General features: G+C 48.9%; 1 pseudogene; it reads right to left on the bottom strand.

The window, feature by feature from the left end:
• Positions 1 to 20,887: 20,887 nt before the first annotated feature.
• On the bottom strand, positions 20,888 to 23,988 carry LOC125547237 (annotated as a pseudogene).
• Between the last annotated feature and the right edge of the window lie 1,665 nt (positions 23,989 to 25,653).

The following is a 25,653-nucleotide window of genomic DNA, read 5'->3' as shown; positions in this document are numbered from 1 at the left end:
TCAATAATTACACCAATCGTTCTAAGGAAAGGTCTACCGAGAATAATAGGACATGAAGGATTGCAATCTATGTCAAGAACAATAAAATCTATGGGCACATAATTCCTATTTGCAACAATAAGAACATCATTAATTCTTCCCATAGGTTTCTTAATAGTGGAATCCGCAAGGTGCAAATTTAGAGAGCAATCATCAAAATCGCGGAAACCTAACAAATCACACAAAGTCTTTGGAATCTTGGAAACACTAGAACCCAAATCACATAAAGCATAGCATTCATGATCTTTAATTTTAATTTTAATAGTTGGTTCCCACTCATCATAAAGTTTTCTAGGGAAAGAAACTTCCAATTCAAGTTTTTCTTCATAATATTGCACCAAGGCATCAACGATATGTTTAGTAAACGCTTTATTTTGACTATAAGCGTGAGGAGAATTTAGCACGGACTAGAACAAGGAAACACAATCAATCAAAGAGCAATTTTCATAATTAAATTCCTTGAAATCCAAAATAGTGGGTTTAGCAACATATAGGGTTTTAATTTCTTCAATCCCACTTTTATCAATTTTAGCATCAAGATCTAAATACTCTGAATTCTTGGAACGCCTTCTAGGTAAAGATGGATCATATTCAGTCCCATCATTACCAAGATTCATATTGCAAAACAATGATTTAATAGGGGACACATCAATAACTTTTAGATCTTCATCTTTATTTTCATAGCAATCCGGTTTGGCGGCCATCTTATTAACTAAGGTGGCCTGTCTATCCGAGATTTCAGCAGTCAATTTCTCAAGATGAGCAATTTGGGATCTTAAACCATTGAATTCTTTAGACATATCATCAAGCTCTTTATTCATAAAACTCATAAAACTTTTCTGTTCCTTAAGCTCATTTTTGAAGAAACTATTATGTTCGAACTACAAAACCATGAAACTCCTAACATTACTTTCGTTCTCTTGTATCCTTTTAAGGTGAAGGTCACCAAATTTAGGTAGAGCCATCGAGACAAGCAAGCAAACTAACACACAAGAAAACAAAAAGCAAGCGGGCAAAAAGAGGCAAATAGAGAAATAGAGGGAGGATAGAGAGAGAGGGCGAATAAAACGGCAAGGGTGAAGTGGGGGGAGGAAAATGAGGGCAAATGGCAAATAATGTAATGCGGGAGATAAGGGTATGTGATTGGTACTTGGTATATTGACTTTTGCATAGACCTCCCCGGCAACGGCGCCAAAAATCCTTCTTGCTACCTCTTGAGCACTGCGTTAGTTTTCCCCGAAGAGGAAGGGATGATGCAGGAAAGTAGCATAAGTATTTCCCTCAGTTTTTGAGAATCAAGGTATCAATCCAGTAGGAGGCTATGCGCGAGTCCCTCGTACCTGCACAAAACAAATAAATCCTCGCAACCAATGCAAATAGGGGTTGTCAATCCCTACAAGGCCACTTACGAGAGTGAGATCTGATAGATATGATAAGATAATATTTTTTGGTATTTTTATGATAAAGATGCAAAGTAAAATAAAAGAAAAAGGAAATAACTAAGTACTGGTAGATTAATATGATGAATATAGACCCAGGGGCCATAGGTTTCCCTAGTGGCTTCTCTCGAGAGCATAAGTATTCTACGGTGGGTGAACAAATTACTGTTGAGCAATTGACAGAATTGAGCATAGTTATGAGAATATCTAGGTATGATCATGTATATAGGCATCACGTCCGAGACAAGTAGACCAACTCCTGCCTGCATCTACTACTATTACTCCACTCATCGACCGCTATCCAGCATGCATCTAGAGTATTAAGTTAATGAAAACATAGTAACGCCTTAAGCAAGATGACATGATGTAGAGGGATAAACTCATGCAATATGATGAAAACCCCATCTTGTTATCCTCGATGGCAACAATACAATACGTGCCTTGCTGACCCTACTGTCACTGGGAAAGGACACCGCAAGATTGAACCCAAAGCTAAGCACTTCTCCCATTGCAAGAAAGATCGCTCTAGTAGGACAAACCAAACTGATAATTCGAAGAGACTTGCAAAGATAACCAATCATACATAAAAGAATTCAGAGAAGATTCAAATATTATTCATAGATAGACTTGATCATAAACCCACAATTCATCGGTCTCAACAAACACACCACAAAAAGAAGATTGCATCGAATAGATCTCCACAAGAGAGGGGGGGGACTTTGTATTGAGATCCAAAAAGAGAGAAGAAGCCATCTAGCTACTAACTATGGACCCGTAGGTCTGAAGTAAACTACTCACACTTCATCGAAGAGGCTATGGTGTTGATGTAGAAGCCCTCCGTAATCGATGCCCCCTCCAGCAGAGCTCCGGAACAGGCCCAAGATGGGATCTCGTGGATACAGATAGTTGCGGCGGTGGAATTAGGGTTTTGGCTCCGTATCTGATCATTTGGGGCTATGTAGGTATATATAGGAGGAAGGAGTACGTCGGTGGAGCAACAGGGGGCCCACGAAGGTGGAGGGCGCGCCTGGGAGGGGGGGTAGGCGCGCCCCCTACCTCGTGGCCTCCTCTTTTGTTTCTTGACGTAGGGTCCAAGTCTCCTGGGTCTTGTTCGTTGAGAAAATCACGTTCCTGAAGGTTTCATTCCGTTTGGACTCCGTTTGATATTCCTTTTCTTCGAAACCCTAAAATAGGCAAAAAAAACAACAATTCTAGGTTGGGCCTCCGGTTAATAGGTTAGTCCCAAAAATAATATAAAAGTGGATAATAAAGCCCAATAATGTCCAAAACAGTAGATAATATAGCATGGAGCAATCAAAAATTATAGATACGTTGGAGACGTATCAAATAGCTCCGGGATTAACTTCCCTTGCATGTTATAGTTCATCATGAAACTCTAGTAGCTTGGTGATAGCGTCTGGAGAACTTTTGTCAATGACTCTCTTATCTGGAAGATTAAGTCCCACTTGATTCAAGTGATTGAAGTACCCAGACATTCTGAGCACATGCTCACTGGCTGAGCTATTCTCCTCCATCTTGTAGGCAAAGGTCTTGTCAGAGGTCTCAACCTCTCAACACCGGCATGAGCCTGAAATACTAATTTCAGCTCTTCGAACATCTCAGATGTTCTATGGCGTTCAAAACGCTTTTGGAGCCTCGACTCTAAGACGTAAAGCATGGCGCACTAAACTATCAGGTAGTCATCAGAACGTGTCTACCAGATGTTCTCAACATCCACAGACGATGCCAGAGGGGTTGGCACACCGAGCGGTGCATCAAGGACAAAAGCCTTTTGTGTAGCAGTGAGGACAATCCTCAGACTACGTCCATAGTCCGCACAATTGCTTACAATATCTTTCAACTTAGTCTTTCTCTAGGAACGTATTAAAACAAACAGATAAAGCACGAGCTATAAATCCACAACATAATTTGCAAGGACAATTTAGACTATGTTCATGATAATTAAGTTCATCTAATCAAGTTATTCAATGAACTCCCACTCAGATAGACATCCGTCTAGTCATCTAAGTGATACATGATCCGAATTGACTAGGCCGTGTCCGATCATCACGTGAGACGGACTAACGGTGAACATCTCCATGTTGATCATATCTACTATACGACTCATGTTCGACCTTTCGGTCTCTAGTGTTCCGAGGCCATGTCTGTACATGCTAGGCTCGTCAAGTCAACCTAAGTGTTTTGCATGTGTAAATCTGGCTTACACCCGTTGTATTCGAACGTTAGAATCTATCACACCCGATCATCACGTGGTGCTTCGAAACAACGAACCTTCGCAACGGTGCACAGTTAGGGGGAACACTTCCTTGAAATATTAGCGAGGGATCATCTTATTTATGCTATCGTCGTGCTAAGAAAATAAGATGTAGACATGACAAACATCACAAATCATAAAGTGACATGATATGGCCAATATCATCTTGCGCCTTTGATCTCCATCTTCGAGGTGCGGCATGAACACCATCGTCACCGGCAAGACACCATGACCTCCATCATCATGATCTCCATCATCGTGTCTTCATGAAGTTGCCTCACCAACTATTATTTCTACTACTATGGCTAACGATTAGCAATAAAGTAAAGTAATTACATGGCGTTTTCATTGACACGCAGGTCATAAATAAATTAAGACAACTCCTATGGCTCCTGCCGGTTGTCATACTCATCGACATGTATGTCATGATTCCTATTACAAGAACATGATCAATCTCATACATCACATATATCATTCATCACATCCTTTTGGCCATATCACATCACATAGAAAACCCTGCAAAAACAAGTGAGACGTCCTCTAATTGTTGTTGCATGTTTTACGTGGCTGCTATGGGTTTCTAGCAAGAACGTTTCTTACCTACGCAAAACCACAACGGTGATATGCCAATTGCTATTTACCCTTCATAAGGACCCTTTTCATCGAATCCGATCTGACTAAAGTGGGAGAGACAGACACCTGCCAGCCACCTTATGCATCAAGTGCATGTCAGTCGGTGGAACCAGTCTCACGTAAGCGTACGTGTAAGGTCAGTCCGGGCCGCTTCATCCCACAATGCCGCCGGATCAAGATAAGACTAGTAACGGTAAGCAAATTGAACAAATCATCACCCACAACTACTTTGTGTTCTACTCGTGCATAGAATCTACGCATAAACCTGGCTCTGATACCACTGTTGGGGAACGTAGCAATAATTCAAAAAAATTCCTATGTGTCACCAAGATCAATCTAGGAGATACTGGCAATGAGAGAGAGGGAGTGCATCTTCATACCCTTGAAGATCGCTAAGTGGAAGCATTACAAGAACGCGGTTGGTGGAGTCATAAACGCAGTGATTCAGATCGCGGTCGATTCCGATCTAAGCGCCGAACAACGGTGCCTTTGCGTTCAATACACGTACAGCCCGAGGACGTCTCCTCCTTCTTGATCCAACAAGGGGAGAGGAGAAGTTGAGGGAGAACTCCAACAACATGATGGCGTGGTGGTGATGGAGCTCGTGGTTCTCTGGCAGGGCTTCGCCAAGCGCTACGGAGGAGGAGGAGGTGTAGGAGAGGGGGAGGGGCTGCGCCAGGAGCAGGGTGCGGCTGCCCTCTCTCTCCCTCGCTATATATAGGGGTAATGGGGTGGAGGAGGTGCCCTAGGGTTCCCTAGGGGAGGGGCGGCGGCCACAGGGGAAACCCTAGATGGGTTTGGGCGCCCCCACCCCTAAGAAACTTGCTCCCCAAGCCGGGAGGGGTGGCTGCCCTAGGGGAGGCGCCCCCACCTCTCCAAGTTACGTGAGATGGGGTGGGAGGGGTGCTCAGCCCCTTAGTGGGCTGATGTGCCCCTCCCCTTGGCCCATAAGGCCCCCCAACGCTTGTTGGGGCCTCCAAAACCCCTTTCGGACACGTTGGTCGTCACCCGGTACCCCCGGAACAATTCCGGACCCCAATACCCTTCGTCCAATATATCGATCTTCACCTCTGGAGCATTCCGGAACTCCTCGTCATGTCCGGATCTTCATCTGGGACTCCGAACAACCTTCGGTAACCACATACTATTTCCCATAACAACTCTAGCGTCACCAAACCTTAACTGTGTAGACCCTACGGGTTCGGGAACCATGCAGACATGACCGAGACATCTCTCTGGCCAATAACAATAGCGGGATCTAGATACCCATATTGGCTCCCACATGTTCCACGATGATCTCATCGGATGAACCACGATGTCGGGAATTCAATCAATCCTGTATACAATTCCCTTTGTTTATCGGTATGTTACTTGCTCGAGATTCGATCGTCGGTATCCCCATACCTCATTCAATCTTGTTACCGGCAAGTCACTTTACTTGTTCTGTAATGCATGATCACGTGGCTAACTCCTTAGTCACATTGAGATCATTATGATGCTGCATTACCGAGCGGGTCCAGAGATACCTCTCCATCATACGGAGTGACAAATCCCAGTCTCGATTCATGCCAACCCAACAGACACTTTTAGAGACACCTGTAGTGCACCTTGTTGGAAATATGCCCTAGAGGAAATAATAAAAGTATTATTATTATATTTCTTTGATCATGATAATTGTCTTTATTCATGCTATAACTGTATTATCCGGAAATCATAATACACGTGTGAATACATAGACCATAATATGTCCCTAGTAAGCCTCTAGTTGACTAGCTCGTTGATCAACAGACAGTCACGGTTTCCTGGCTATGGACATTGGATGTCATTGATAACGGGATCACATCATTAGGAGAATGATGTGATGGACAAGACCTAATCCTAAGCATAGCACAAGATCGTGTAGTTCGTTTGCTAGAGCTTTTCCAATGTCAAGTATCTTTTCCTTTGACCATGAGATCGTGTAACTCCCGGATACCGTAAGAGTGCTTTGGGTGTATCAAACGTCACAACGTAATTGGGTGACTATAAAGGTGCACTACGGGTATCTCCGAAAGTGTCTGTTGGGTTGACACGGATCGAGACTGGGATTTGTCACTCCATATAACGGAGAGGTATCACTGGGCCCACTCGGTAATGCATCATCATTATGAGCTCAAGGTGACCAAGTGGTTGATCACGGGATCATGCATTACGGTACGAGTAAAGTGACTTGCCGGTAACGAGACTGAACAAGGTATTGGGATACCAACGATAAAGTCTCGGGCAAGTAACATACCGATTGGCAAAGGGAATTGTATACGGGGTTGTTTGATCCTCGACATCGTGGTTCATCCGATGAGATCATCATGGAGCATGTGGGAGCCATCATGGGTATCCAGATCCCGCTGTTGGTTATTGACCGGAGAGTCGTCTCGGTCATGTCTGCTTGTCTCCCGAACCCGTAGGGTCTACACACTTAAGGTTCGGTGATGCTAGGGTTATGAAGATATGTATATGCAGTAACCCGAATGTTGTTCGGAGTCCCGGATGAGATCCCGGACGTCACGAGGAGTTTCGGAATGGTCCGGAGGTAAAGAATTATATATAGGAAGTGCTGTTTCGGCCATCGGGACAAGTTTCGGGGTTATCGGTATTGTACCGGGACCACCGGAGGGGTCCCGGGGGCCCACCGGGTGGGGCCACCTGTCCCGGGGGGCCACATGGGCTGTAGGGGGTGCGCCTTGGCCTGCATGGTCCAAGGGAACCAGCCCCTATAGGCCCATGCGCCTAGGGTTTCCATATGGGAGGAGTCCCACTAGTGGAAGGCACCCCTAAGTGCCTTCGGGGGGAGGGAAACCTCCCCTGGCCGCCGCACCTAGGAGATTGGATCTCCTAGGCTGGCGCACCACCCCCCCTTGGCCCTCCTATATATAGTGGGGGAGAGGAGGGACTTCATACCTCAGCCTTTGGTGCTCCCTCTCTCCCCGTTACGTCTCTCTCTCGTAGTATAGGCGAAGCCCTGCTACTGTGACGCCCTGCATCCACCACCACGCCGTCGTGTTGCTGGATCTTCATCAACCTCTCCTTCCCCCTTGCTGGATCAAGAAAGGAGGAGACGTCTCCCGTCCCGTACGTGTGTTAAACGCGGAGGCCTCATCCGTTCGGTGCTAAGATCTTCGGTGATTTGGATCACGTCGTGTTCGACTACATCATCCCCGTTCTTTGAACGCTTCCGCTCGCGATCTACAAGGTACGTAGATGCATCTAATCACTCGTTTCTTGATGAACTCCTAGATGGATCTTGGTGAAACGAGTAGGAAAATTTTTGTTTTCCGCAACGTTCCCCAACAAACCTTTATAGCCACCCAGTTACGTTGTGACATTTAGTACACCCAAAGCATTCCTACGGTATTCGTGAGTTGCAAAATCTCATGGTCTAAGGAAATGATACTTGGCATTAGAAAAGCTCTAGCAAACGAACTACACGATCTTGTGCTATGCTTAGGATTGGGTCTTGTCCATCACATCATTCTCCTAATGATGTGATCCCGTTATCAATGACATCCAATGTCCATGGTCAGGAAACCATAACCATCTATTGATCAACGAGCTAGTCAACTAGAGCCTTACTAGGGACATGTTGTGGTCCATGTATTCACACATGTATTACGGTTTCCGGCTAATACAATTATAGCATGAACAATAGACAATTATCATTAATAAGGAAATATAATAATAACCATTTTATTATTGCCTCTAGGGCATATTTCCAACACTGCCCGCTACTCATCTCTCGCCGCCGCCATGAGGCATGGCCGGCAAAGCGTGGCCGGCGCCGGCGCCGACGAGGCTCTCTTGGCTCCTCGCTTAGTTGCTCCGGTGCAGGACGGGGCAGCTAGGGCGAGACACGGTGCTAGCTTGTGTGACGGGCGGCGTTCTGGTGGTGGAGCATGCCTGCTGGGGTGTGTCCCCTTGCCTTTGATTTGGATCGGGATTGGAGGTGCCTCGCGGGCGATGTGGGTGGCGGGCAGCATGGTCGCCCGTGGGGCGGCATTCTTGGCGCTGTCATAAGGTGCAGGAGGGCATCAGGCGGCGTTGGGGCGGCGGTGCGCATGGTGGTGGCGGGGATGACGCGCCAGATCTGCACGGTAGCCGCTACTCGTGGCGAGGGCCGAGGACGGCACTGCTGGGGGTGCGCGCTTGGCCACGACGACCAGCTTGGCCGATAGGCGGCGCGGGCTTAGATGGCGTTGGCTGGCTGCCACGGCTCGGTCTCGGGCGTGGTGGTTGGTGATGCATGGCGGGCTCAACCCTGATAGGCATTATGGATAGGTTGGGGCTGAGCGGTGGTGCGCGTCTAGGGGTGCTATAGCGTCGTGGCAGTTGTATGTCTATAGGTGGCGAGGGGTGGCGGTGGCAACCTCCTTCTCCTAGATATGTGCTGGCAGTAGGTGTAGATCTAGGTGTCGGTGTCAAAACCGGCGGATCTCGGGTAGGGGGTCCCAAACGGTGCGTCTAAGGCGGATGGTAACAGGAGGCAGGGGACACGATGTTTTACCCAGGTTCAGGCCCTCTTGATGGAGGTAAAACCCTACGTCCTGCTTGATTATTCTTGATAATATGTGTAGTACAAGAGTTGATCTACCATGAGATCGGAGAGGCTAAACCCTAGAAGCTAGCCTATGGTATGATTGTATGTTGTCCTACGGACTAAAACCCTCTGTTTTATATAGACACCGGAGGGGGCTAGGGTTACACAAGGTCGGTTACAAAGGAGGAGATATACATATCCGTATTGCCTAGCTTTCCTTCCACGCCAAGTAGAGTCCCATCCGGACACGGGATGAAGTCTTCAATCTTGTATCTTCATAATCCAACAGTCCGGCTGTCCGGAGACCCCCTAATCCAGGACTCCTTCAGTAGCCCCTGAACCAGGCTACAATGACGATGAGTTTGGCGCGCAGTGTTGTCTTTGGCATTGCAAGGTGGGTTCCTCCTCTGAATACACCACAGAAGAGTTTGAATACAAGGATAGTGTCCGACCCTGCAAAATAAGTTCCACATACCACCGTAGAGAGAATAATATTACCACAAATCTAATCTGCTGACATGTTTTGGCAGCACGACATCACGCCATGGCCGGTAATTATTTGAACCGTTTTCCTTTAACCAGCCCCGCACATAACGCGAGGCGGTTCCTTGACACGTCTTGTCAGAGCAGAGATCGTGTTCCCCTTATTACGGGATTCTCATCAATACGGACGTGGGTAACCCAACTGCGCCATCAATTACAGCGCTTGGGGGATAAGCAAGTTTTACCAGGCAAGTGGGGGCATATAGTTTAGCCCGCCCTTACAAAGGGATAAGATCTCACCTTTTCTACCCACGCCTTCTTCCTCCTTGCTCATCCATTCTCGCGCACTCGAGCTCCAGCGCCCAAGTTTGCATCCTCCTCCTCAACTCTCTCCAAAACATGTCCAGAGCGGGAGGCAAGTGGAGGGCCTCCTCCGTCATGGAGGGGCACATCAAAAAGTTACACGGAGCCGGATACTTAGCAGCGGATATCGCGCACCGGCTGCCAGCCGCGGGGCAGGTCATCCCTACCCTAGAACCTCACGAGAGGGTGGTCTTCCTCTCCCACTTCGTCTGCAGACTGGGGTTTCCCCTCCATCCATTTGTCCACGGCCTCATGTTCTATTATGGGCTGGACTTTCATGATCTGGCCCCGAACTTCATCCTCAACATCTCGGCGTTCATCGTCGTGTGCGAGGCCTTCCTCCGCATCCGGCCCCACTTCGGCCTGTGGCTAAAGACCTTCAATATCAAGCCGAAGGTGGTGGATGGCCAACAAGCGGAATGCGGCGGAGCCATGATGGGCAAAATGCCCAACGTTGCATGGCTCGAGGGCTCCTTCGTGGAGACCGTAAAGGGGTGGCAATCGGGGTGGTTCTACATCACCGAGCCACGCGACACCAACTGGGTGGCGGCCCCCGAGTTTCGATCCAGAATCCCCATGCGGCTCACTTCCTGGAAGGAGAAGGGCCTGTCCTGGGGTTCGTCGGTGGAGCTAGACGGCCTCCAGAAATGTATCCGGAACATGACAAGCAAGAAACTTAAGCTTGTCAACATAGTCCAAGTCATGCTCTTCCGTCGGATCCTCCCGTGTCAGCAATGGGATTTCAACTTATGGGAGTTCGACCCGGCCCGGCACCAGACTCTAAGCGAGATCTTCGACATAACGCACAAAGACATCTGGAGGGTGCTGTTCAAGGGCGCTGAGGTCCCTCCCTCTCTCACCGAGGATCGCGGGCTAAGCGCGAAGCGCCCTGCGAATCCGGTAAGTTCTGTAAATTTGGTAGGATATTTATTTCCCATAGCTTAACCATGTGCGGGGTCTGAGCTCTCATGCCTTTAAAATTACTGGATGGAGGCATCGGAGCAGATCGACTATCCGGCCCCCCTGCCCGAAGACACCGCGGACGCTCTCCTGATGGAGATGCTGACTCCGGCTCCTTATAAGGTGCCGGAGAAGACCAAGAAGAAGGCCAAGGGAACTCGAAAGAGTTCCCGGTGCCAGGTGGTATCGGACTCATCGTCCAATAACTCCGCGACGCACTCCTCGCATGAAGACGGGGAGGAAGATGAAGATGCTCCCCCTCCAGCCGAGGGAGATAAGAAAAGGAAGGCCGCCCCGACTAGGGAGGCCGAAGGGTCCAAGAAGGGAAGGACTCTTCTTCCGGATTGCTCCACCACCGCCGCCAAAGGCGTAGACGAGTGGCTGCTCAGGGCCAAGCCCCTGGCAAAGTCGTAAGTATTCGGATACCAGAGTAACTCATATCATACCTTTGCCGCACTGCTTCTCCTAACGCCAAATATGATTGTGCAGACCGCCCCAGGCCCGTATCGATGTATCCTCGTCAGACGGCTCCTTGGATTCGTCGGATATGGATAGCGATCCACTTCCGACCGCCACCTCCCCTAGCCCTACGGACAATGCCGAGGTATTGTCTCAAGGGGCACCGAGCCGGGGGGAGACAGTCCCGGAGGCGCCTCAAGGCGACCTTCCGGACTCCAGGAGCAAGGGGAGCAAGGCTCCCGAGGGCCCCAAGTTCGGCTCTCAGCCGAACACCGCGCCGGAACCTCCAGTGGTTCCAGACTCGGGCAGGCGGCTCCCTTCCAAAAGGGGCAAGACGCCCGTGCGGTGACCTCTGTCCATCTAGAGGCACCGGACTACCTGCTGGGAGCACTTCGCGGCGTTTCCATCGACGAAGAACACCGCACTATTATGAGTGCGGTGATCAAGAAGTTTCAGTCCGCCAAGAGCGGACTGACTGAAGCCTGCGCCACCCTTCTAACAGGCTTTGAGGTAAGTATTGAAAATGTAGGCAAAATATTACCGCATAGACAGTAGCCCCTGATGCTCTGTTTGGTGTTCACAAAGAAAAGCCGAATAGAGGATCAAATGAAATATGCAGGGTCTAATATAAGTATGTCTGTATGCGTATGCAGGCTTCATCGATGGCCTCTGCCGCACTGACTGCGGAGGTCGCCGCATTGAAGCAGGACCTCGAGGGGTCCGAAAAGGAGCTCGGCCTTGCCAAGAGGCAGCTCGAGGAGAATAAAGGTAAGTAATACCTTGTCTATATATATAAAAAGAAAATGTGGTTGCGAAATAACAGGATCATCATGAATGTGCCAGGGGCCACGACCGAGGTGGCAACCCTAAAGCAAGCACTGTCCGAGGCCGAAGACAAAGCGGCTAAGGAGCGCACCGAGCGGGAGAAGCAAGAGCCGCGGGTGGGCGAGGTGCAGCAAGAGCTCCAAGCTCTCGTGACGAAGCACGAGGCGTTGGAGCTTAACTCGAAGACGCGAAAGTCTGAGCTTGTCGCGGCCCTTGAGAGCGCAAAAAATGCCAAGGCCGAAGCCCACAAGGCCCTCTAGGAGATTGAGGCGATGAGGAAGATAGCGGCGGGTAAGGCATTCAATATGCAAAGCAAGCATGTGAAAGTAAATTACTTGTTACTTACCCGAATCCAGAGCTCTCCAGGAGCATTCGCAGATTTGCCCCGCAGCTTGTCGGATGCCGCAAAGTTTTACCAGGCCGAGGAGGGAAGCTCGACAGAGAAGCTGTTCTGGTCTCAGTATACTGGGACCGAACACCCGATGCCAGCGAGCGACCAGCTGAAACAACTAGTCGAGCTGCACAAGGTGGCCGAACAGGCCATGAAGGGCTTTATAGTCCGGATGTGGCCTGGCGAAGCCCTTCCCAACAGCTACTTCGGCCTGGTGAGGCGGCTTGTGGATGCCTGCCCTTGGCTGGAAGTCATCAAGCGGTCCGTCTGCATCGAAGGTGCACGCCGGGCTTTTGCTCGTGCAAAGGTGCACTGGGCCAAGATGGACGCCGAGAAGCTGGTGAAGGAGGGTCCACCGCAGGGGAAGGAGTATCGCCACCCCGAGATGTACTATGAGGGTGTCCTGAAGGGTGCCCGTCTTGTAGCGGACGAGTGTGTGAAAGATGTAATATTTGAATGAACTTGCCCGTGTGATCCTGTGGTATGAAAACTTGTTCATATGCGCTATGCAACGCTTGTTTGAATTTAAAATATTACCTTCTGTTCGGTTGTTTATCTTATCTGAGAGATGGCTAGTCGTCGGCTTCTGCCCCCGTGCCACGAGTGCTGGGGTGTTTGGGATAAACCTGAGCACTCTTGCTCCCATATTTGGGTCCTTCGAGGGAGGTGCTCAGCACAACGAACAAGGCAATCGCACTATAATGCTTTATCACTCTCACTTAACCATAGAATTCTATAATTTTAAATTTTGGCGAAGCCCCTAGTATTCGGAAGGCCGAATTCCGGGCGCTATACACGCCTTAAGCCGGACAAAGCCGACTCCTCGCTCTAAGTGGCATAAGTCTTTAGGGACTCGAAACCTCTCGAACAGCGACCAGTCTCTCGCCTTATCATGACAGTCAGTTTTAGCTTTCTCTACTGAGGTGCTTAGCCCAGCAGAACCGGGGCACAATCGCAGTAGTTCTCCCAGTGCTACCTTAGCCGATATAGCGGAACGTAAGGTACCAAAACATGGGAGCCGGGCAAACCCAACTATTGACCCAAGACATGATTCGGAGCTGATGCATATAATGCTATAAGTTCGGGGTGCCGCACTGTCTAAAGTGTTCGGACTTCTCACACCATATTATGGGGTATGCTTAAGCCCCTTAGCGTATTGGCCGTACCAGAGTGTACGGGTGCTGGATGTCATGAATGAACATATGTATATATAAAAAAGAAGAATAGAGAATGCAATAATAGTCTAGTGCTATGCATTGTTTATTCAAAAAGGTGCGCTAAAGCACAATAATACAAGTAGTGCGATAAGCAACAAGTAGGACTACTTGACATGTCCCCTCCAAGGGCAAGCTGAGGAATGGTATTAAAGCAAGTATTTCACTTGTTATCGTAATTCACCTGGGAGTTCCGTGGTGCGACGTAGCTTTCGGCCCCCTTGGTTGCTGCATCATGTGTTTGGCCATCATACTGCTGGACAGAATTTCCAGAGATTGAAGTCCTGAAAGAAAGAAAAATAACAAAGCGGGAAGCCCCTAGTGCGGTTAAGCCGCGTCTTGGGGCGTGCCGTAGTCGTGCCCCCCTCCCCACCTATGCCCATGGTATTTTTAATGCGTAGTTATGTACGCGTGGCACAGATTGCGCCGTTTGGCTGGTACTGGGGTGGGGGCCGCATTGATATGCGAGCTCGGAACGTGCTAGGCGGTCTTGTTGCCGATTACTTCGGGCGCGCTTGAAGGTGTCCGGGTCTTGAATCGCCGAACTGGTGGAGTGCCTTAAGAGGCTACTTTGCGCTTCTGCTGCGAGGGCCGCAGTGTGCTCCTCCGTACGGAGAGAGCGCTCTGTGTTTTCATTAACTGTGATGACCCCCCGAGGTCCTGGCATCTTGAGCTTAAGGTATGCATAATGCGGTACCGCATTGAATCTCGCAAATGTGGTTCGCTCGAGCAGTGCATGATAGCCACTGCGGAACGGGACTATATCGAAGATTAACTCCTCGCTTCGGAAGTTATCCGGGGATCCGAAGACCACTTCCAGTGTGACTGAGCCTGTGCAATGGGCGTCTACACCTGGTATGACGCCTTTGAAGGTCGTTTTTGTGGGTTTCATCCTTGAGGGGTCTATAACCATTTTGCGCACTGTGTCCTGATAAAGCAGGTTCAGGCTGCTGCCGCCATCCATAAGGACTCAAGTGGGGTGAAAGCCGTCAATGATTGGGTCTAGGACCAGTGCGGCGAATCCGCCATGACGGATACTAGTGGGGTGGTCCCGGCGATCGAAGGTGATCGGGTAAGAGGACCATGGGTTGAACTTCGGGGCGACTGGCTCCAACGCATAGACGTCCCTTAGCGCACGCTTCTGCTCCCTCTTGGGGATGTGGGCTGCGTATATCATGTTCATCGTCCGCACTTGTGGGGGGAACCTCTTCTGTCCTCCGGTGTTCGGCTGCCAGGGCTCCTCCTCGTCATCACTATGTGACCCCTTATCTTTGTTTTCGGCATTTAACTTGCCGGCTTGCTTGAACACCCAACAATCCCTGTTGGTGTGATTGGCTAGCTTGTCGGGGGTGTCGTGTATTTGACACGAACGGTCGAGTATACGGTCCAAACTGGACGGGCCCGGACTGCTTCTTTTGAATGGCTTTTTCCACTGACCGGGCTTAGAGCCTTTGAATCCGGCATTGACTGTCGTGTCCTTGGTATTGTCGCTGTTAATGCGGCGCTTGTGTTTGTTGCTACGTGACCTGCCATTGCCATCCTTGGTATCCGAAGTACCATGGTTCTTTGATATGTTATTACTGCGAGCCAGCCAGCTTTCTTCTCCCGCGCAAAAGCAGGTCATGAGTGTCGTGAGGGCTGCCATAGATTTCGGCTTTTCCTGGCCAAAGTGCCGGGCGAGCCACTCATCACGGATGTTGTGCTTAAAAGCTGCTATGGCCTCTGCATCTGGACAGTCGACGATTTGATTCTTCTTTGTTAGGAACCGTGTCCAGAATTGCCTGGCCGATTCCTCTGGCTGCTGGATTATGTGGCTTAAGTCATCGGCGTCTGGTGACCGCACATAAGTGCCCTGGAAGTTGTCGACGAATGCGGCTTCCAGGTCTTCCCAACAGCCAATGGACTCTGCTGGCAAGCTGTTGAGCCAATGCCGAGCTGGTCCTTTGAGCTTGAGTGGGAGGTATTTGATGGTGTGTAGATCATCACCGCGGGCCATGTGGATGTGCAGGAGGAAATCCTCGATCCATACCACAGGATCTGTCGTGTCGTCATATGATTCTATATTTACGGGTTTGAAACCCTCTGGGATTTGATGATCCATTACTTCTTTTGTGAAGCATAGGGGGTGTGCGGCGCCTCTGTACTGGGCTATATCGCGGCGCAGCTCAAATGAGTCTTGCCCACTGTGTTCAGCCCGACCGGACTTACTTTTACTGTATCTGGCGTGACAATTATCGTCTCGTATAGTGGCGCGCCCTCGTGATCCGTAGATCGATCTTGCATGTTTTGCTTTGTCCTCCAATGCGTCTCGTAGGTCTGGCGTATTTCCCCATGCCTTGACATTTTTATTGGAGTGGCGTCGGAGTGCGGGCTGAGCTTTTGGCTGAAATGCCCACGTGGCCGGTCAGCCGCACAGTATGCCGGAGATGTAGGTTTGAGTGCTTCCTCCTCCAGTCGGGGTTGCAACATATGCTTTGGGTAACTCTTGGAGGGGCGTTCGAGTTTATATTCCTCGGCCGCAAGGACTTCAGTCCATCTATCAGCTAGCAAATCTTGATCAGCTTGAAGCTGCTGTTGCTTTTTCTTAAGGCTAGTTGCCATGGCTATATGCCGGCGCTTGAAGCGCTCTTGTTCGACGGGATCCTCAGGCACGACGAACTCGTCATCGTCAAGGCTTACCTCGTCTTCGGAGGGAGGCATGTAATTATCATCCTCCGCCTCCCCATCTGCCACTCTCTCAGGAGGGCTGGCTTCTCCATCCTCCTGCCCTAAATCTTGCTGGAGGGGATTGTTGTCGTCTTTGGCACTGTCTGGAGTGGTATTATCTCCTATGTCGGTGTCACCGCTTTTGCTTTGGCGAGACTTAGAGCGGCGCCGCTGACGTTGGCGCTTGGGTTGCTTCTTGGAGGGGTCATCCTCTGTTGTCTCGTCGCCATTGCCTTCTTTGGGTGTGTCCACCATGTATATATCATATGATGAGGTGGTTGTCCAGTGCCCCGTGGGCAGTGGTTGCTCTTCGTCTCCTGCATCGTCGTCCATACCGTCGATGTCTTCGGAGTCGAAGTCGAGCATGTCGGTTAAGTCGTCAACAGTGGCTACTAAGTGGGTGGTGGGTGGGTGGTGAATTTCTTCGTCATCTGCATCCCAATCCTGCCGGACATAGTTCGGCCAGGATTCTCCTGACAAGGAGAGAGACCTTAGTAAGTTCAGTATGTAGCCGAAGGGCGGGTGCTGAAAAATATCCGTGGAGGTAAACTCCATGATCAGCGCCCAATCGGATTCGATAGGTACGGGCGCAGGCGGTTCAGAGTCCGTGGTCGGGGAGGAATCCGGTAATTCGGCGTCACGGCTCTTGTGAAGGGTAAGGTCGATACTTGGCTCGATCGCCGATGAGAGTGCGGCCTCCGTGGTGGGGTCTATCCACCCGCCCATGGAAGGCGCAGGTGGCTCCGAACTGAGGGTTGGAGCGGTTGCCGGCGCGATCTCCTGGACACTGTCCGATGGCAGAGCTAGATCATGCTCATCGTGGTCGTGCGGCGCACTAGGCAGGGGCTCGAATCCATCGAAAATCAAGTCTCTGCGGATACTGGCCGTATAGTTTAAGCTTCCAAAACTGTCCTGGTGGCCAGGGGCGTAACTCTCGATCTGCTCCAGATGGCCAAGCGAGTTGGCCCGCAGTGCGAAGCCGCCGAATACAAAGATCTGTCCGGGGAGAAAAGTCTCACCCTGGACTGCATCGCAATCGATGATCGAAGGAGCCATCAAGCCTAATGGTGACGACACAGAGGAACTCTCAATGAAAGCACCAATGTCGGTGTCAAAACCGGCGGATCTCGGGTAGGGGGTCCCGAACTGTGCGTCTAAGGTGGATGGTAACAGGAGGCAGGGGACACGATGTTTTACCCAGGTTCGGGCCGCCCTCTTGATGGAGGTAAAACCCTACGTCCTGCTTGATTATTCTTGATAATATGTGTAGTACAAGAGTTGATCTACCACGAGACCGGAGAGGCTAAACCCTAGAAGCTAGCTTATGGTATGATTGTATGTTGTCCTACGGACTAAAATCCTCCAGTTTATATAGACACCGGAGGGGGCTAGGGTTACACAAGGTCGGTTACAAAGAAGGAGATATACATATCCGTATTGCCTAGCTTGGCTTCCACGCCAAGTAGAGTCCCATCCGGACACGGGACGAAGTCTTCAATCTTGTATCTTCATAATCCAACAGTCCGGCCAAAGGATATAGTCCGGCTATCCGGAGACTCCCTGATCCAGGACTCCCTCACTAGGGTTCGTGCTCAGGCATGCCAAGCTGGGAGGTGCCCGCGGGTGGTACTCGTGCTTTCCTCATGGGTGCGGTGCTCGAGGTGGTGGTAGTGTTACTGTTGTGTTGGTGCGCGGATCGACGCCGGTGACCACAGACATGGCATCGTGTGAGCTCGCCTGGCCATGGGTCGGGGCTAGCTCGTCGGTGGCCGACGGCAGTCTCGGAGTCATGTTCCCCAGTCCACCTGGCATTGGCTGGGGACGCGGGTGTGGGTGCCTCCTACGATGGAGGCGCCTACCCAAACTCGGGGACTGATGCCGGGCTATGAGTAGATGGAGTACCGTCACTCATCCTACCGTGGTTGAGTGTGTTTCGATGTGTGCGACACACAGTATCTAGCGACAGGGATGCCGGGGCGGCGGCCCCGGATGGCGGTCCGCATGGTTGCTCTTCGATGGGCCCCATAGCGGTGGTGGTGGCTCCACTCGTCCTGTGTTGTGTGGGCAACTGGTGGTGCAACATCAGGGAGCTCTGATGTGCCCCCTCCCCTAGATGGGCGGCGTCCCGATCTGGATCTGGGGTTCTTTCATCATCGCGCTCCTCCTAGCGGCCTCGTAGTGGCACGGGTGAGCTGCCGAGCGAAAGCTCCGTGCCTCGGCGCCGACGACGGCGACACCCGAGGGTGCCGCAATTTTCTTTTAAGACGTCGTTGTGGTTCTTCTCTTCGTGTGAGGGCTCCGGGTGAAGACATGTGTCCGTTGTGGACTCGGCAGCAATGACACTCTGCGTCGTCTTCCCTCTTGACGCCGTTGTGGTGGAGCTTAGGTGTGCTAGGTCGTAGCATGGAGGTGTTTAGTTCTTCCGGTGTTTGTGGCTGGTAAAGTAGTTGCGTGCGTTCTGCGTGTGCTGGATATCTCAGGATCGGCTTTGTAAGAGGGCTACCTCACCATCTTGTATCGTTCGACCGTGTACTTCTTCGCTTGGTGCTTTATCTATAATAAAGCGGGGCGAAAGTCTGTTTCGAGAGGAAAAATGACATTTCTCATCAACCTTACAACCTATCTTATGCAAACATAATGACCAATGTCATAAGAAACCAATTACTCAGCTAAACTATGGGTATTAACATTTAAATTATAGACTGTTAGATCTTAGGTAATGTGGCAAGGGTTAAATTGCACATATATACATGACCCGGAAAATCAATTTGGGAACAAGACTCCATCTGGATCATGGTAGTTGATCTATCGATTATTTACTCTATTATGACTTCCGCCATCTCATCCGATAAGTACGTTGTGGTATGCCGACCTAGAACTACGGAACAGCAATGGGGTTGCATTCAGCCACAAACTAAACGTGCATGCCATTCTCCCCTTGGACAACAGTGACAAAGATCTACATCTCACCATTTAACTCCATCGGTGACTCTCCTAGGTTGTTGACGGCTCTCCGGTTTCCATTTAAGTGCATGTAGGCTGCTGGACGCCTGGACTAAAAGCGGCTCAAATGGGCGAGACTAGAATCGTGTTTGGGCTCTAAGCGTCTTTAGTCAAAAGAACATGGTCCCCATCTTTCACTAAGTGGCAAGTCGATCCCAGAGTCTGATTCTCTACATTACTTCAACGGGTGCACAATTAATGGATTTCCTTCATCATATTTTAAAGATGCATTGCAACTTTTATTGCTAATTTAGTTGATAAAGTTCCCGTACAAGCACATATCAACTTAAACTATGATTTAAGGCAAAAATACAACTAGGCACCAGTATTTTGTCCCTGCATTTATATGATGTCAGGTGAGTACATGCGTCCAATTAACCCGTAGCAACTGAAATGTTCATCTACAAACCAATCTGAAAAGAATTTTCTCAGGTCAGTTCAAATTTAGTGACCATACAAATTGAATGACATATGCACATCTACACAAAACATTGAAAAAAATACAAATTTCAAATAGCATCGGTGCAAAATTCCATAAATAATTAGAGAAATACAATCTGTGCTTTTAATAATGTAAACTTGAAAATATACACCCTATCAAACTTAAATTTATTCAAATACCCAATTAAATTTAGACTTGTTCATATAATGACTAGTTTGTGTTATATAGAATCATTCGCCATGTGGTAGCAGGGCTTAAATTTAGACTCATTCATATATTGACTAGTATGTGTTATATAGAATTATTCGCCATGTGTAGGAAGGCTGATGACTAGTCTGCTGTAATGGAAACTCCATCTTTTGACTCCTAAATGGATTTCGCAACCTTAAAACAGCCTGACGTTACAATTACTCGATTTGCCCAATTATCAAACTAGCTGGACGACCCATCAGCCTTTTGCATGTGGGTGATCGAACTAGGCGGAGTTCAAGGTTAATCCCCCCAGGGACAGAGCCAGGATTCTAACATACGGGGTCAGGGGGGGAATTCGCCTTCAATGTGTAAACTTATAAGAAGATCATGCAGAGACACGATAGCCTAGTTTTTTTAGTGGGGCAATAGCCTATGTTGATGAACTATATACCCTAATCAAGCAAAGAAAATTGGCGCGAGCTATGAATAAAATTTCAATCAGAAGTTTTCATAAAGCAAATTCTGAAAGCAATTCAGATGTAACTAAATCATTCAACTACATGAACGGATAACCAATGCAAAGTCTTGTCTCGTAGTTAATATTTGTTTTTGTAGTCTATAAAGATCAAATCTTGTACTTTAATTTGGTTCTACTTCTTCGGTTAGATCATTCGACCTGCATAATTAGATCACAATCTTGGTTTGCGATATGCATATGTTCTATTATTACCAGGTAATAGTCTCCGTTCATTTCTTAAATACTAATTCCACTATTTGCTGATGTCATCATGCAGTGTTATAGAGAAATAAGTAAAGTATGCTCAACTAATTTAAAGGCCTTCTGTACATTATTATCAAATATTTGAAGTGAGTAGGATGTCCATTCATACCAAGTTCAAATACACACTTGTTGCTAATGAGTTCCTTGAAATATTTTGATATTAACAGACAGAAAACGTAAACTAAGCAATTATAACAAGTCACTTCTGTATAGTTTTGGTAGCAATTGTATTGCATCAACAAATGCTTGGAAGTACCCAAGCCCGTGGTCGTCCTGCGTAGTCGGCAACGAGTTCATGCGAAGATCCATCAACCAAAGAATACTTGATACACTGCCCATTGGACTTAATGATGTACAAGCAGTTCCCTCGAACTGCCGGATGATCCGGACCAAGACAACCTGCAAACTGGAAAACATTAAAGAACAAGCTACAGCCACCAAGGGTGGTATAGTCCTCACCCACTTCCTATTACCAGATTGCCACTGGAAAAGATGGTACCCCACCGGGAACCTCACCAGGGCCGGCCCTGGGGAGGGGCAGGGGGGCGGCCACCCAGGCCCCCACAAGGTAGGGGCCCTCACCCAGGTATGTACTAGGTATATACGTATAGCAGGCTGTAGGCCTATGTCAAACAAAATAGCCAAAGGCGAGGCCTTTCATCAGCCTTTCACGCACACGCAGAGTCTCGCAAGCGAAACGAGCCGCAGCGGCAGGATTAGAGACATGCGCGGCTTGATTAGCGATCGCTTTCCTTCATCCTCCACGTTAAAAAAAAGACAACATATGCTATCCTTTCACGGCTTCACCTAGAAAAAAAGGCCGATCGTGATCCTGTCGATTCTCGACAGTTCGACCCGTCTCATCACGCAGGCCACAGTTCGATCCTTTCTCGGAGGCATGCTAAAACACAATCCCTAGGCTGCCGCCCGCCGTCGCCGACGCGCCGTACTGCAGGTCTGCCGACTGCCATATGCCTCTTGCTAATTTCTAATTCTCTTCTCCTAATCTCCTTCCTAATACAGTTCACAGCTGATTTCAATTGAGGGGGCCCTCAGTCTTGGTCAATTGCTCATTGCTCTCCGAGTCTAGGCGCTGCAGACAGCACTCGGACTGACGCTATCAGAATTCAGACCATCAGAACCAGGTATACTATATTTGTGTTTGGCCGTTCCTTGATGCGTATGTGGTACTGTTCAATAATTGATGCAAAAATTACTTTTTCAGGATTGTGTTTTAGCATGCCTCCGAGAAATAGGAAGTATGCATCAGGTAGCAAAAAAAGGAAAAAGAAGAAGGCCGCAGATAAATTGGTACAATCACAACATGGACATGTGCACAGATATTTCAAGCGTACTTCCACTACTTCGATAAACTGAGGTGATGAGTTGGCGATAGTTGCCATAAAGGAAGAGCAACAAAATAATGTGAATTCAGAATCCGATCAGCAAGAAGAAAATGCCGACACCAACATCGACGACAACAATGTAAGTGGCTCCGAGAATATAGGTAATTCATCGGATGCACAAGAACAGTCTCCTAGTGTTGATGAACCAGTCTATACTCCTGATATTTATGATCCAAGAAATTGGGATAATCTTGACAATAAAGCAAGAGATGTATTAGTTGAGAAAGGGCCAATGAGAGAGGAAGAGGATAAAATGGAATACCGTGTAGATGATGCAGGAAGACATTTTTCCTATGTTCATTATCATAGGAAATTAAGCAATGGAGAGAAACATGATAGAAAATGGCTAGTTTATTCAGAAGGTGTTGACAAAGTTTTTTGCTTTTGTTGTAAGATCTTCAAGTCTAGCAGTAGCAGGAGTCAGAGTTCCTTAGCACATGATGGATTAGATCATTGGTTCATCTGATGTAGAGGTATATGATCTTATTTCTGAATTGAAGATTATGAGATTCACTTTGCCAAATGGCGTAATGTCTGCCATGGAGATTTTTGGGCATGTCAAAGAAGTTGATTGTTATCCAAATATCTTCATTGCTTATCGCATCTTATTTACTGTGCCTGTGACGGTCACATCGGCTGAAAGAAGCTTTTCAAAGCTGAAATTGTTGAAGAATTATTTGAGGTCAACAATGATTCAAGAGAGGTTAAATGGTTTGGCTACATCATGTATCGAGAAGAAATTATTGGATGAGATTGACATCGACCCCATCATAAGCGACTTTGCATCGAGGAATGTTAGAAGAAATTTTTAAAGTATTATGTATAAATTATTTGATACGCACACTGATTTTGAATGCATTGGAGTGTTATTGCTAAATATTCATATATACATAAATTTATTTTTACTACTATGATGTGTTTACTAAAGGCCCCGGATTTTAGGTTCGCCCCGGGCCCCCAAAATCTCAGGACCAGCCCTGAACCTCACAGCACTAATGAGCAATAGCTCACCACGGCACTCTGCTAGCCTCAACATCGAAGAATTTTCAACTATTTCTGCACTCGATTCACCTCCAAGAAACGACAGTACCGCGGAAGTGTTGTCAAGCTCGACGACAGCGAGGCTGTGATTTGGATAGATCAATGCGTAGAGGGTGCCTTTCACGAAAATCAGGTCACGAAACCTGTAGCCTTCATCGCACCACGCCTCTTGCCAGCGATTGTCCCCAATGCGGCAGTAGTGGACGGTGTGGTGGTAATGGTATCGATTAAAGGTGAGAATGAGGTCGCCGGCAAAGATGATTCCTTCGTAGTACTTCAGGGGATTGGGCAGGCGGACTCGCTCGCCTGTGAAGAGGTGGCAGATGTGGAGCTCGCGGTGGCTGCCCACGGCATCGCTGTCCTCGATGGCGACACGGCAACCAAAGGAATCGAATTCGTCATTGCTGGGGTCATGTTGAGCTAGGGCGGTGCGGGGGAGGCGGAAGCGGAGGATGCGGCGGAGTGGGATGTGGAAGAGGGCTTCCGAGGAAGATGCCTTGTGGGGGACGAGGAGGAGCGGAGCCTGGGAGGCGAGGTTGGACGGCGACAGCGGGAGGAGAGCCCGGTAGGTGCGGCAGGTGGCGCGGAGGGCGAAGAAATCCTGTAGGGTCGTCAGCCGGCTCGCGACCAGTGGGATCAGCTCGGGTAGGAAGTACGACGAGGACGAGGCGGTTTCTGCCGGGTCTGTGGAGGAGGTGGTGGTGTTGGAGGCGAGGTCGGTGCCCGACGGCGAGATGCTCGTCCCGTTCCTCCCTGACAAATACATTGCTCGCCGCCGCTTCTGCCGCTGAGTGCTGCCGATGCCGAGTTTCGAGGCGAGGGGCGGTGTACACCGTGTAGTGGCTTGGTGAATTTCTAGGTTTGCACACGCTAGAGTCCCGGCAGGGTTGGGCTTACCGGCCAAGTTTGTATTGGGTTCGTTTAGTTTTTTGGGGGATTCGTCTAGTTTCTAGAGTCCGGGCAAGGTTGGGCTCAACTCAAGATGGCAACGGGGATGAAATCTATCGGGTTTTGCCTTCCCAAACTCATCCTCATGAAAAAATCGTAAACCCGTCCCCGTCCCCGTCACCATGCGAGGGGCTAGTTTTTCGTCCGTCCCCTAAACCCATCGAATTTTCTAAACCCATGGGGAACCCGCGGGGAAATCGACATATATAAGGAAACATAGAACCAAGAAAGAATAATATTTCGACAACAAAACCATACCACATTTCAGCAACATAGATAATCAGATTTCAGCAACAAACAGGAGCATATTTCAGCCATACATGGTTAAACAAGATGTCCAATTACACAAGTTCTAAAATATAATTCTTGGTTCACAAATCAGAAGCACAAATGAGACGAAATAGTCCAATACATACGTTTTGAAATAGAATTCATAGTTCACAAGTCACTTTAAAGTAGGAATCAGCATAGCATCTTTCACATCTCCAAGCCTCCAAAAGACTATCTTCAAAGCTTCCAAAGCCAAATCAAAGTGCCAAGTCCTAGAGAAGATCAAAATACGCTCAAGCTTGATAAAAAATATGTATTTTGCCGGGTTTCGGATTCGGGGACTACTGAAACGGGTGCAAACCCATAAAACGTGTCGGGTTGTATAATGTGCCCAACAACAGCCCTGCGGGATGAAAAGCCGCCCATCCCCGTCCCCTAATAGGGTAAAAATCTGCGGGGACGCGGGTTTCGGGGCCCCATTACCATCTTGAGGCTCAACCACGTTCCACCTTTTTTCCATCTAAAAAAAGCTTTCACCCTCAATTACGTTCCACCTCAACTACGTTGCGTTACTATATCAGTACAGTTATTAAGCTCCCACGAAATCCACGCTCCTGGTGCATTGTGGCGAGTGTGCCGTTGTCTTGTGGTCCCGAGTCGCTAGGGATAGTCGGTTTGCTTTTTTTTTTTACCATCGTTGCCTAGCAATATCCCGATCTGAATCTTTGCAAGGCTGTCTCTCTTCTTCCTCCCATGTTTTCTTCGTGCTAGGGCCTCTGCCACCGCCTGCTGCTCGCCAGGCTCCGGCCGCCACCGCCCGCCCAGCTCCGGCCGCCACCCCCGCACCATCTTGCCACTGCCCGCATCCGATTCCGAGTCCAGCAACCTCCCAGGCATGTCTCTTCCCCCACGAACCAATCAAGGTGGCGCACCCACGAACCCTAGGATTCAGCGCCGGGCGCCGGCGATGCCTCCTGTTCTCCCTACCGCTCCTCCTCCGCCACCTGCTCCATGTCGTTTTCTACTTGCCTTGCCTTCTCCAAAGCGCTACCTACTCCAGTCGTCGGTGGGATGGAGACACTAGTATAAAACAGGGCTTTGGTCACAGCGTAATATACATATTAGTCCTGGTTGCATTACGAACCGGGACTAATGTGAGCATTAGTCCCGGTTCGAGCGGCTAAAGGCATTAGTCCCGGTTCAAATGGGTCCT

This window comes from Triticum urartu, chromosome 3 (assembly GCF_003073215.2).
Source record: "Triticum urartu cultivar G1812 chromosome 3, Tu2.1, whole genome shotgun sequence".
Taxonomy (NCBI): Eukaryota; Viridiplantae; Streptophyta; class Magnoliopsida; order Poales; family Poaceae; genus Triticum; species Triticum urartu.
Note: the sequence above shows the minus strand (reverse complement) of the source record. Positions and strands in the feature narration are given on the sequence as shown.